This window comes from Pongo abelii, chromosome 3 (assembly GCF_028885655.2).
Source record: "Pongo abelii isolate AG06213 chromosome 3, NHGRI_mPonAbe1-v2.0_pri, whole genome shotgun sequence".
NCBI classification, from domain to species: domain Eukaryota; kingdom Metazoa; phylum Chordata; class Mammalia; order Primates; family Hominidae; genus Pongo; species Pongo abelii.
The window spans coordinates 64,720,643-64,731,471 of NC_071988.2; positions in this window are offsets into that span (position 1 = coordinate 64,720,643).

Here is a 10,829-nt window from a genome sequence, read left to right on the forward strand (position 1 = left end):
AGGGGGTGGAAAAAGGGCACAATTACCAAGAGAGGCCAGGGCCTAACTGGAGTTCTTGCCCCATTTCATGTGTGCAGGATGCAGCTGCCTTCTTTGTCCTTTGTGAATGAAGCCACTGATTGTAGCTTCTGAGGCAGTTTCCCAAAAGTGTCATGAGAAAGAGGCAAGATGTTAATGTGCTAAGCAGAAAAAAACAATTCCATGGCCAGATGAGTTGGGGATGTGAGGGTTAAAGAAAAACAAACAGGTTTCTTTCTGCAGATCTCAAAGCATTTACTCTACTCACAGGCAGTGTGAATCTCAACGAGGGCGCAGAAGCCTGCTGAATTTCCCAAGCTTGCATGGACACAGGGAGGAACACCTTGAGGATCCAGCATCTAAGAAACACACTTTGGAAAATGCAGCTCCAGAATATTCTCTTTTGTGTCTGCTCAAGGACCATATAGCAGATTCTCCCAGATATTTCTAGGCCAAAGGAAGTCATTCCCTCCCCTTCCTTCTCATGGCTGGAAAATGGTAGAATTGAAGAGAAATCCATGGTTGGGCTGGAGGGCTCCCTGTACAGAGAGGCTAGGGTGGGGGTGGGGGGCTTGGTGCAGGGAAGGGAGAGAAGGCAAAGGGTCCAATGAGAGACACCAATTATGGAGGACTTTTGCTGCTTCCAGCACTGGGCTTGAGAGGGAGTTATTGAGTAACAGCTGCTGTTGTAACCAAGACGGAGGTCAGCTCCTAAACAGAAGGCTCCACGACTCAGTTTCATGGTCACTTTCCTGACATGCAGTAGAAATTCCAGGCTTTTCCTGTTTCCTTTTCTTTGCGAATCCCTTCTCCACAGTGTCTATGGGAGTGAGGCGGATGAAGTCACAAAGTCTCTGTGGTTCAGCCTTCTAGGATTACTTAGGCTGTTCAGGTCCCTCCACTTCCTCCCCAAGCTTCCTCCTCTAATTTCCTTAGGCCACTCCATTCTTCCACCCTCCAGTGCAATGGTTCCCAACCTTGGCTGCACATTAGAATCATCTGGAGGTTTTCCGTATGTGGTTGTTTTAATCTCAATGGCCAAACCTCATCTCAAATGGATGAAATCACGAAGTCTAGGACTGAGACTCAGACACCAGCATTTTTATGGCTTCCCAGGTTATTCCAATTTGCAACTTTAAAAACCACTGACAGTCCAAGGATAGAATTCTCTCATTTAGCAACATTGGTCTCCCAGGAAGCAGGTTCCTTTTCATCTGAAACCCAACTCATTCTTTCTTTAAGCCAAAACTCTTCCCTCTAGAGTACCTAAATTCTAATTTACTGGTGTCTCTCATTTATGACCAGATAATTTTCTGGAACCATCATGTTCTGTGCTCTAGGGGATCCAGCTTCACTTCAATGTCTCTGAGCATCTCCACAGTCCAATCGATACATTGCTGAGTGTAGTTTAAAGGCAGAACACAGTGCCTACTTCCAGCAGGCTAACCGCTAATGAGCATTGGCTCTCAATCATTCTTGCCAATTCTCATCTTCTTTTACTACCCCCAATTTCACGATCTTGGTGCCATCAACCCACACTTCTGCTAGGCTAGAAGTAACTCTCCCCGCCCACTCCAGACACTCATCTCCTACCATTTCTCTTCTCAGAGAAGCCTAAGTCCGTAATATAACTCTCCTGCAAGGTTTCAGTCAGTGCTTAGAAGGCTGCAGTGGGCTTCTGTCTGGAATCTCGGGAGATAAACAAAAAATGTCACCTCAGCTAAAATTGAAACTAACGGAATCAATATAAACCAGATGAGGTAGCCCTTCTGCCCTCTTCTAAATAACCTCCCTTTAAAGATGGGCTTCTGAGGCTGGTGCAAATGAAAGTAAACCCAACCAAAAGATCAGACGGTTAAAATAGAAATGTAGACCTGAGATGAATTTAATGCAAGAACAATAACAACAACAAAATCCAAAACAGGGATCCTTAAATGGGGAGGACAAGACTATTTATTTATTTATTTATTTATTTATTTATGGAAATATCCATCTTTAGTTGACTTTTGAAAAAATAAATATTTATAGAAATAAACTTTCATTTAACATATAAATTAATATACAAATAAATTTTAGTGCATGTATATAATTTATAAATAAATATATATGGGATTAGCACTCCCCAAAATGTTTTTGGAAATTACTGTTCTAAATAATTGTGTTCTAAAATTTCAGCATACATAAAAGGCTAATGCTCAACTTGGAATGAGAAGAAGGAGATGGTGAAAATGGCAAGAGGTGGTCAGTGTTTATCCAGTACTATTGAGAAGCAGTGTCATGACCAGAAGAAAGCTTATCAGGCATATATGGAAGCATGTCCAACTGTTATGGCTTAAATGTCAATTCTTTAAAGTTATCCAGTCCCCTATGCCTGCACTGCAACGCAATTATCTGATAGTAACCTGACATCTACTGTACTCTTTCCTACAGGAAGGTCGTATGTAAATCAGCCAACTCTGGCCTCCAGGTCTGTTTGGAAATATTATAAAATCATAAATTAGCTTCCTGGTTTATAAGGTAGTTTGGGTTTAGGTTGGGGTTTCAGTTGAGTTTGATGTGAGTCAGGCCTCCTGAGCCTGATCACCTCTGAGGGAATGTCAGACTCTGAACCTCTCAGGTTCTGCCTGGATCACCATCATTACAAACCACTACAAGGTACTCTCTAGGCCTCTGTCTTTGACATCACCTCAAGTGTCACTCAACACATATGTAATTTGATTTGCCTGAATTTCAGAGGGAACAGGGTTTCTTAGTCCAACTATGTTTTCAGAAAAGGGAAGTAGGTCTCATTGTTAGGAGCTTAGTAGTAAAACCCCAGACACTAGGGGACACACAAAATGTAGTATAGGAGGAAACAATCCAAATGTTCATATCTGATAAATGGATAAACAAAATGTGCCATATTTATACAATGGAATATTATTTGTCCATAAAAAGGAATAAAGTTCTGATGGATGCTACAACACTGAAATATTATGCTAAGTGAAAGAATCCAGTCACAAAAGGCTACATATTGTGTGATTCCTAAATATAAAATGTCCAGAACAGAAAAATCTGTAGAGACAGAAAGTAGGCCAGGCATAATGGCTCATGCTTATAATCGCAGTGATTTGAGATGCCAACGTGAAAGGATTGCTTAAGCCAAGGAGCCTGAGGCTAGCCTGGGCAGTATAGCAAGACCCCATCTCTATAATATTTTTAAAAATTAGCTGGGCATGGTGGCATGGGCCTGGAGTCCTAGCTGCTCAGGAGGCTGAGGCAAGAGGATCACTTGAGCCCAGGAGTTTGAAGCTACAGAGAGCTGTGATTGCACCACTCCACTCCAGCCTGGGCAACAGAGGAAGACCCTGTTTCTAAAAATATAAAATAAATAAAATAATTAAATAAATTTAATTCTATTTAAATAAATAAAGTAGATTATTAGTTGCCTAGGGTTGGAGGAGGTGGATCAAGGAGAGGAAAAAAATTACAGCTAAAACATTACAGGGCTCCCTCTGGATGTTATGAAAATGTTCTAAAGTTGTGATAACTGCACATCTATGAATATATTAAAAACCATTGAATTGTACTCTTTGGTTGAATTGTATGGTATGTGAATTATATTGCAATAAGACCCATTTTAAAAATGAAGTGTAAGATCAGGCAATTACCAGCAGTTCATATGGGTCTCCCCTTTGGGATTGTCTTCCACTGGTCACTGGTTTTTCTTCCTAATTACTTTATAAGCATGAAGAAGGAAACCCAACGGCTCATGCTGTCAGAGTTCTCACAGAAGTTTACAGAGGTCATCTGTGAAAGCTGACCACCCACTCTCAGCCCACAGTAGAAAAAGAGGTTGTGAGCAGAGGAATACTGATCCCTACCTCACACCTCTCTGCAGTGCTTGTAACCGCAATGTGACAAACATTTCACAATCAGAAGAAACTCGAAAAAATTTCAGTAAAGCCAGTAATCTAGATTTCCAAAATATGCATCCAATCTTCATAGGAAGATTTATCATCACAGAATTCAGGGCTGAAAGATCACACAAGATTTTAAATGTTAATTTAATTCTCTTATTGCATAGGCCCAGGGTGTTTGATGAGCTCCATCCCCACAGAGTTTCAGTCAGGATATGACATAGACATTTCCTCTCTCCTCTCACCTTCAAACCTGCCTAGGGAGTGTCCAATGCTCACCTTCTCCCAGGGTCATTTGCCTTTTCTTGCTCTCTCCTCTCCTCTCCCTCCAAGCTCTTCTTCCCACTTCAGAAAGTTTAAAATTACCTTCCTGTGTGGCAGGAAATTGAATTTGTCATATCCTACATTCTTCTAGCTTTTTGGTTTATAGTAAAAAATTTATGCTTGGTCCTCCAAGCTCTGTTACTAAATATTTAAAGAAAAGCTTTGGGAATTTGAAAAATATGCTATTTTTTCTCTCAAGTGTCTGGCTCTTGCAATTCAATGTGTGGCTTTCCCAACTACTATTCCTGAAATGGACATTGAGAGTGAATTCTGGCTGTCAAAATCTTAACATTGACTTCTTAATTCTCTTTGTATCCCCACTATAAAAATTCCAGTCCTCCTTGAGGGACTGTACTTCTGGTTGAATATATGAAAATAATGTACAAATAAAAACACAGTACCATTTACACATATAAAAACTGACTAACTAAAGCTTTCTAGTTCAAATGTGTTATGATTCTATGACTTTAATCCAACCAGCCTTGGGTCTTTGGTGCTCCTACCATGGGAGTAGACCCCTACCACCACCAATTTTTTGATTCTTCTCATAAACCCTGATACCTCTTCCTCCTTTCTCTCTCCCCTATCCATTTTCTACATGTGATTAGGTAATGGTCGTCTAATCCCCCAATGGATTGCCAGTGATAGAAGGGAATGGTCACATGGCCACTGAGTTCTGTGGCACAGGCTAAATCAAACCTATAAATTGTCTGAAAACACTTGTTTTTGTCTTGAAATTTCATGCGTGGTTCCATTCACCTCCACAACTGATCACTGTTCCTTTTAAATATTACAAATAAGCTTTAAATGACAAATCGAGCCAGGAGTGGTGACTCACACCTGTCATCCCAGCACTTTGGGAGGCAGAGGTGGAGAATCACTTGAGCCCAGGAGTTCAAGACCAGCCTGAGCAACACGGTGAGAGCCTGTTTCTACAAAAAAAAAAAAAAAAAAAAAAATAGCCAGATGTGGTGGTGCACCTGTGATCCCAGCTATTCAAGAGGCTGATGTGAGATGATTGCTTGAGCCTGGGAGGTTGAGGCTGCATTGAGCCATGATCATGCTACTGTACTGTAGCCTGGGTAACAGAGCAAGATCCCATCTCAAAAAAATAATAAAATAAATTACAAATCAAAAGTACTTAGCTTTTCCTAACAATCTTCAAATAAAATTGACCCTCCAGTTTAAAGTGTTGCTTTGATTCTGTGGCTTCTAACTGGCCTTAACACATAGCCTAGTGGCCCCTGGTAATGGACACACATTTCACAAATGTAAGTAAATGATTTTCCAATACTAAGTCTATGTTGACAACCAGTAACAGAAAGTTGAGACAATATTTGTGAAATAAAATAATTTGGAATAGACAATATCAGTGAAATAAATAAATTTGGAATAGTAGGTTTGAACACCTACTCAGAAAATGTCAAGGAGTAAAATTTGTTTTGCTTCTTGTTCAGATCACCACTTGCAGCATTTGCTGTAATCATATATAACATTTGCATCTTCGTAACGTGTAAGGGGGATAGTATTTGGGGAATGGCAAACCACCATATTAATCCTCACTTATCTTCAATTCCAAATCATGCTAGGGTATTCAGAGTACAGTCATTTTACACCTGGAGATCTCAAATCATGTACATCTTTGGAATTGTTGGGAAAAGACTCCTTCCCACATGGCAGTAAGGCCACAGGTCTGGCTGTACTAAGGAAGGAAAAGTCTGTCTGTCCAATTGGAAGGATTATAGGGAAGGAGAAGGGAGAAAGGAGTTGGGGAGAAGGGAATATGTAAAGGTGCTTCCTCTTCTCATCTACCCAAAGGAGGGGCAATGTATTTGTTTTCTATACCATGTAACAAATTATCATAAACTTAGTGGCTTAACATGATACACATTTATTATCTCACAGTTTCCACGGGTCAGGAGACTGCATGTTTTAGTTGGGCCCTCAGCCGAGGGAAGAAGGCAGAAGAAGGTGTCAACAGGCTGTGTTTCTATCTGGTGGACCAACTAGGGAAAGGTTCACTTTCAAGTACGTTCCAGCTGTTAAGCAGAATTCCGGAATTCCTTTCCTGGCAGTTGTGGGACAGATGTCTTGCTAGCTTTTGTGCAGGGATGGCTTTCGACTGCTAGAGGATGCCCTCAGCTCCTTGCCATGTGGCCTCTCCTTCTGGCTGTTTCACACTTCCAATCTCTCTGACTTATCTGTCCCTGACCTCTGAACATGTATTTAAAGGGCTCATGTGACTGGGTCTGTACCACCTGGGTAATCTCCCTCTTTTAGGATCAACTGATTTGGGATTTTAATCACATCTGCAAAAGCCCTTCACCACACACAGCACCTAGGTGAGTGTTTGAATACTGGGAGAAGGTGTGTGCACCAAGGGCCTGGAATCCTGGTGGTCATCTTCAAGTTCTGCCCAGCACAAGCCATCACCGGTACCCAGTGATGTGTGAGGAAGGCTGGAGACATGTTGCTAGTGCTCGTGGCCCCAGGCATTCTGGGGAGGCTGCAAGCCTTCGGGAAAAGCCCTTGTCTGCCACAGCAGCTTGTAACGGGACAAGAGCAGTGATAGGCATTGTTGTGGAGGTGGATAATCATATGAGCCAAAGGCAGCACTTCCAGCTGCCCAAGTCCTCCCCATGGCGAGCAGATGACTCGGAAGTGCACAGGCAGAGGGAGCGGCCCTGGTGGGCATGAGGGCTGCTGGCCTGGCCAGAGGGCAGAGTTAAGGGGATGGAGTCAGTGGAGACTGAGATAAAGAGCAAAAGCCACAGACTCTAGCAGTGGGCCCCAGCATGGGAGCCCACCAAGTCTGCAAAGTCAGTCCTGTCACCCTCAAGAGGTGACAGGGTTCAGAGTATTGCACAGAGACCCAAAGGTCTGGGCTCATCTTTCCTGCTGAGAGTCTGGGAGCCACGCCCTTCCACAATTATACCCAGAGCCTTTTTGGAGAATAAATGAAGACGTGGAGGGGATCAGAGAGCCTGAGGAGACTTGAGTTGAGTCTTGGTTTTCCTCGGACTGAGGGAGGTTCCAGGCCCCAGGACTTTGGGGTATCAAAACTAGAAAAGTCCTGGCAAACAGGAAGGTTGGCACCCTAGCCTTAAAAGGCTATTTCAATTATTAAGTTGACCTAAGATTAAAACTAAGTTATGCCAGGCTGAATCTCACACACACACACACGCACCCCCACCTCAGGAAGGTCATGACCATCTACAGTAATGATCAGCTGCATTTTTTTTGCTTGCCTGAGTTGTAGGTCTTGTACATTTGCAATACCTCATCACCAGTTTCTTATTCTCTTGCTTCATCCTCACAGCAGCACTGTAGTAAAGACAGAAAGGGGAATGCTACCATGTGACAGATGAGGCCAAAAGATGGCCTGAAAAGCCCACGACCAGTGACTGCATTGCAGGGCTCATGTTGGAACCAGATTGTTCAATTCCCAGTTTTCAGCATATGATGAATCTTCAGATCTAAGAATTTTGCCACCTACGCTTATCTTTTCCAGGGCTCTGCTTAATTTCATTAATAAATTAAATCCTGAATATTCATCACATGTCGATTATTATTCATCGAGTGTTCATTGGCTTCATGGCCATATTCAAGACACCAGGTGGGCATGGTCTCAGCTGAACCACAGCCTTCTTCGGCAGTGGGCCCTCCTCACCTGCCTTCCTGGCCCAGATAACAATAGGAAAGTCAGAGCAAAGAGCAGGTCGGCCAGAGCACTATCTTTGTGTGATGCTTCCCCCTTGTGGCCAACTTGCTGCTTTGGACAGGAAGTAAAGAATTCTCCAAAAGGTCTTCCCTGTTCAGAGATTACCACCTAAGCAGGTAAGATGCCTGGGCTGAGGCCTGAGCCTGGGTGGGCTCTCCCATGCCCCAGGCTCAGAGATTTCACGTGAAGAATCCGGCTTCTTCAACCACTCTCTACTCCTTCGTGGACAAGGCAGGTGGAGGACAGATTGGCCCACAAGAAATCTGGGTGTTTGAAGATTAGGGACCCCAAAATTGTCTCTGACCTCCAAATTCCAGCCAGGAAACTTATCATTGTTTACCAGCTGATGCTCTAAGACACATCAGTGCTTGACTGTCAATATATGTCAGTGCATCTTGAGGGTGTTAATAGGCTGAAAGCAATGGCCAATTTTCCAGGATGACTGGGGAAGAGAAGAGTTGGTGGTTAACCATCCCATAATCTTCATCAAAGCCGCCCTCAGGCCTTCCTTGGTGTTTCTATTCTTTCCTTATGTATGTATAAATACAATTTATAACTTTCGTATATATATTTCAGAATATATATATATATACTGGAATATATAAATATGTACTTCAGTATATATACTGGAATACATAAATATATATACAATATATATATTGAATAGAAATATATTTTTACATTCTAAAACTATATTGACCCAATTTGGGAGCCTAAGCGATGATGAAGCGGGGCAGATTTAGCTTGGCACATGGAGTCCTGTTCTACACTGGCTCCAAGACAAGCAGAGCCAGCCTATGATGGAGAGAGTGTCTGAGAGTAGAAAAATAATCAGAAAAATGGTGGCGGGTAAGGTAGAAGAATTAGTGGCAGAACGTTCCTGGATTATTTTTCTGAAGTCAGAAGCTCCAAGGAGGCAGCACTAATGGCAATTAATTGGTTTAAAGAATATTTCAACTAAACTTGTCTCACACTGGGTTTATGTGACTTGGTCTAGCGTAAGTTTCGGGGTGAAAATGGAGATAAGAATTAGAGTTGATATGGCAGAACATCTTCCCATTGATGTTCTTGATAGATAATCCAACTTCCGTTCTCCCCGCACCTCCTATGTCTTGTTTACATCATTCATAATGCCTTCTTTTTCTGCTTGCAGCCGTGATTTTTAACTCTAACAAAGAAACTATTTGGGCAATTATTTTACTAAGTCTTTCTCCACTACCAAACCAGAAATGGGGACAGAGATGACAATAAATGTCTTTGAGTGAATGAGTGAATGAATGAAGGGCTGTATCACTGAACGAATAGGTGTTCAGTGATGTGTTGGGCACAGGGGATCCAGAGAGGAACAGACAGAAGAGGCCTGGCCTCAAGGATCTTACAGTGGAGTAAGTAATTAGAAGGCTGAGGAATGCTTCAAAGCACAAGGGCAGTGAGCTATGAGAGACTCCAGCAACCTGGCATGGTTTGGGGGTATATGGATTTAATGCCTCAAAAAATGCTTTGTTTAATGCACTAAACAAAGAGGTAGGAATCTGAGGAAAATGAGCGCCAGGCAGACAGAACTGTGTATGCCAAGGCCCGAGGCAGGGCAGGGATTAGCTCATTAGCAAGAGGGAAAGAAAATCACTGTGGCTGGGCCAGAGCGAAGGGGAGAAGGGCACGGAGTGAGGGGGCAGGGGCCAGATCACACAGGGCCTTCAGTCCTTACTGAGCTGGGCTTCTCTCTAAGGGTAGTAAGAAGCCATTGATGAGTAGTAAGCCATGCAGTGACATAATCAGGTTTGTTCTTTTTTAAAAAAATATGAATTTCTCTGGCTGCTGTGTGGAGAATGGATTGGCGAGAGGGAAGAATAAAGAAGGCAAGACCCGTCAAGAGGCTGCGGCGGCAGTCCAGGTGAGAGGTGATGCGGGCTTGATCTTGGTGGCAGTCCTGGAAATGAGGAGGATGGGGAGGATCTGGGAGTAATTCAGGAAGAACTTGTAAAGTGTACAAGTCAGAAGAAGGAGTCAGGGATAACACCCAGGTTTGCAGTTTGGGCAGCTGATGCATGGGTTCTAAGAGGAGCCAGTTCCTGGCTCATTTGGGAGCATCTTGAATTTAGTGTCCTGTGAGGAGCCATATGGTCAGTAATTGCTATGCGAGTCTGGAGCCTGAGAGAGGGCAGTGCTGGAAATGAGAGAGTGTGAATGGTAAATGAACGGGGTGGGTCCAGGTAAGAGGAGCCTGAGGGAGTCCACCGACCAGCCAGTGGCTAGGCTGCCATGACTGTCTAGGGCAACGCAGCAACTCTGTGTGGTAACTCTTCCTGCATTTTGTTTTCTAGTCTGCATTTTCATGGGCATCAGATAATTAAATTCTCATATGTGGTAGAGGCTATGGTTGCTAACCCCATACCTATTCTCTCCTCTGCCTTGACAACAGACTCCTCTATTGTCAAAGGTCTCAATGTGCCCAGCTGTTGAATGAGACTTTTAAAAAGTGTCCTAAGGGGGGCTGACTCAGCAAGGAGGCATATAAACTTTGCCTCTTCTATTTGTCTTTATTTCCTCCCTGGAACTTGGGCCTAATGGCTGGGGCTTCGTTGGCCTCTTGGACCATGAAGTAAACTTGAGGATGGAAGCTATACACTAAGGGTTGGGGAATGAGCAGAAAGATAGTTTCTGGGTCTCTGATGACTGTGAAGTTACCCTACCAGTCTGGGTGACTTCCAGGTTTCTTTGACATGAAATTAAAAATAAGCTTCTGCATTGTATAAGCCACTGATATTTGGATTTTGTGATTTATGCTGTCAAACTTAATCTGATATATCATTCGTACAATAACCAAACATGACAGTGAATTCAAGAGACTATATAGGAATACACAA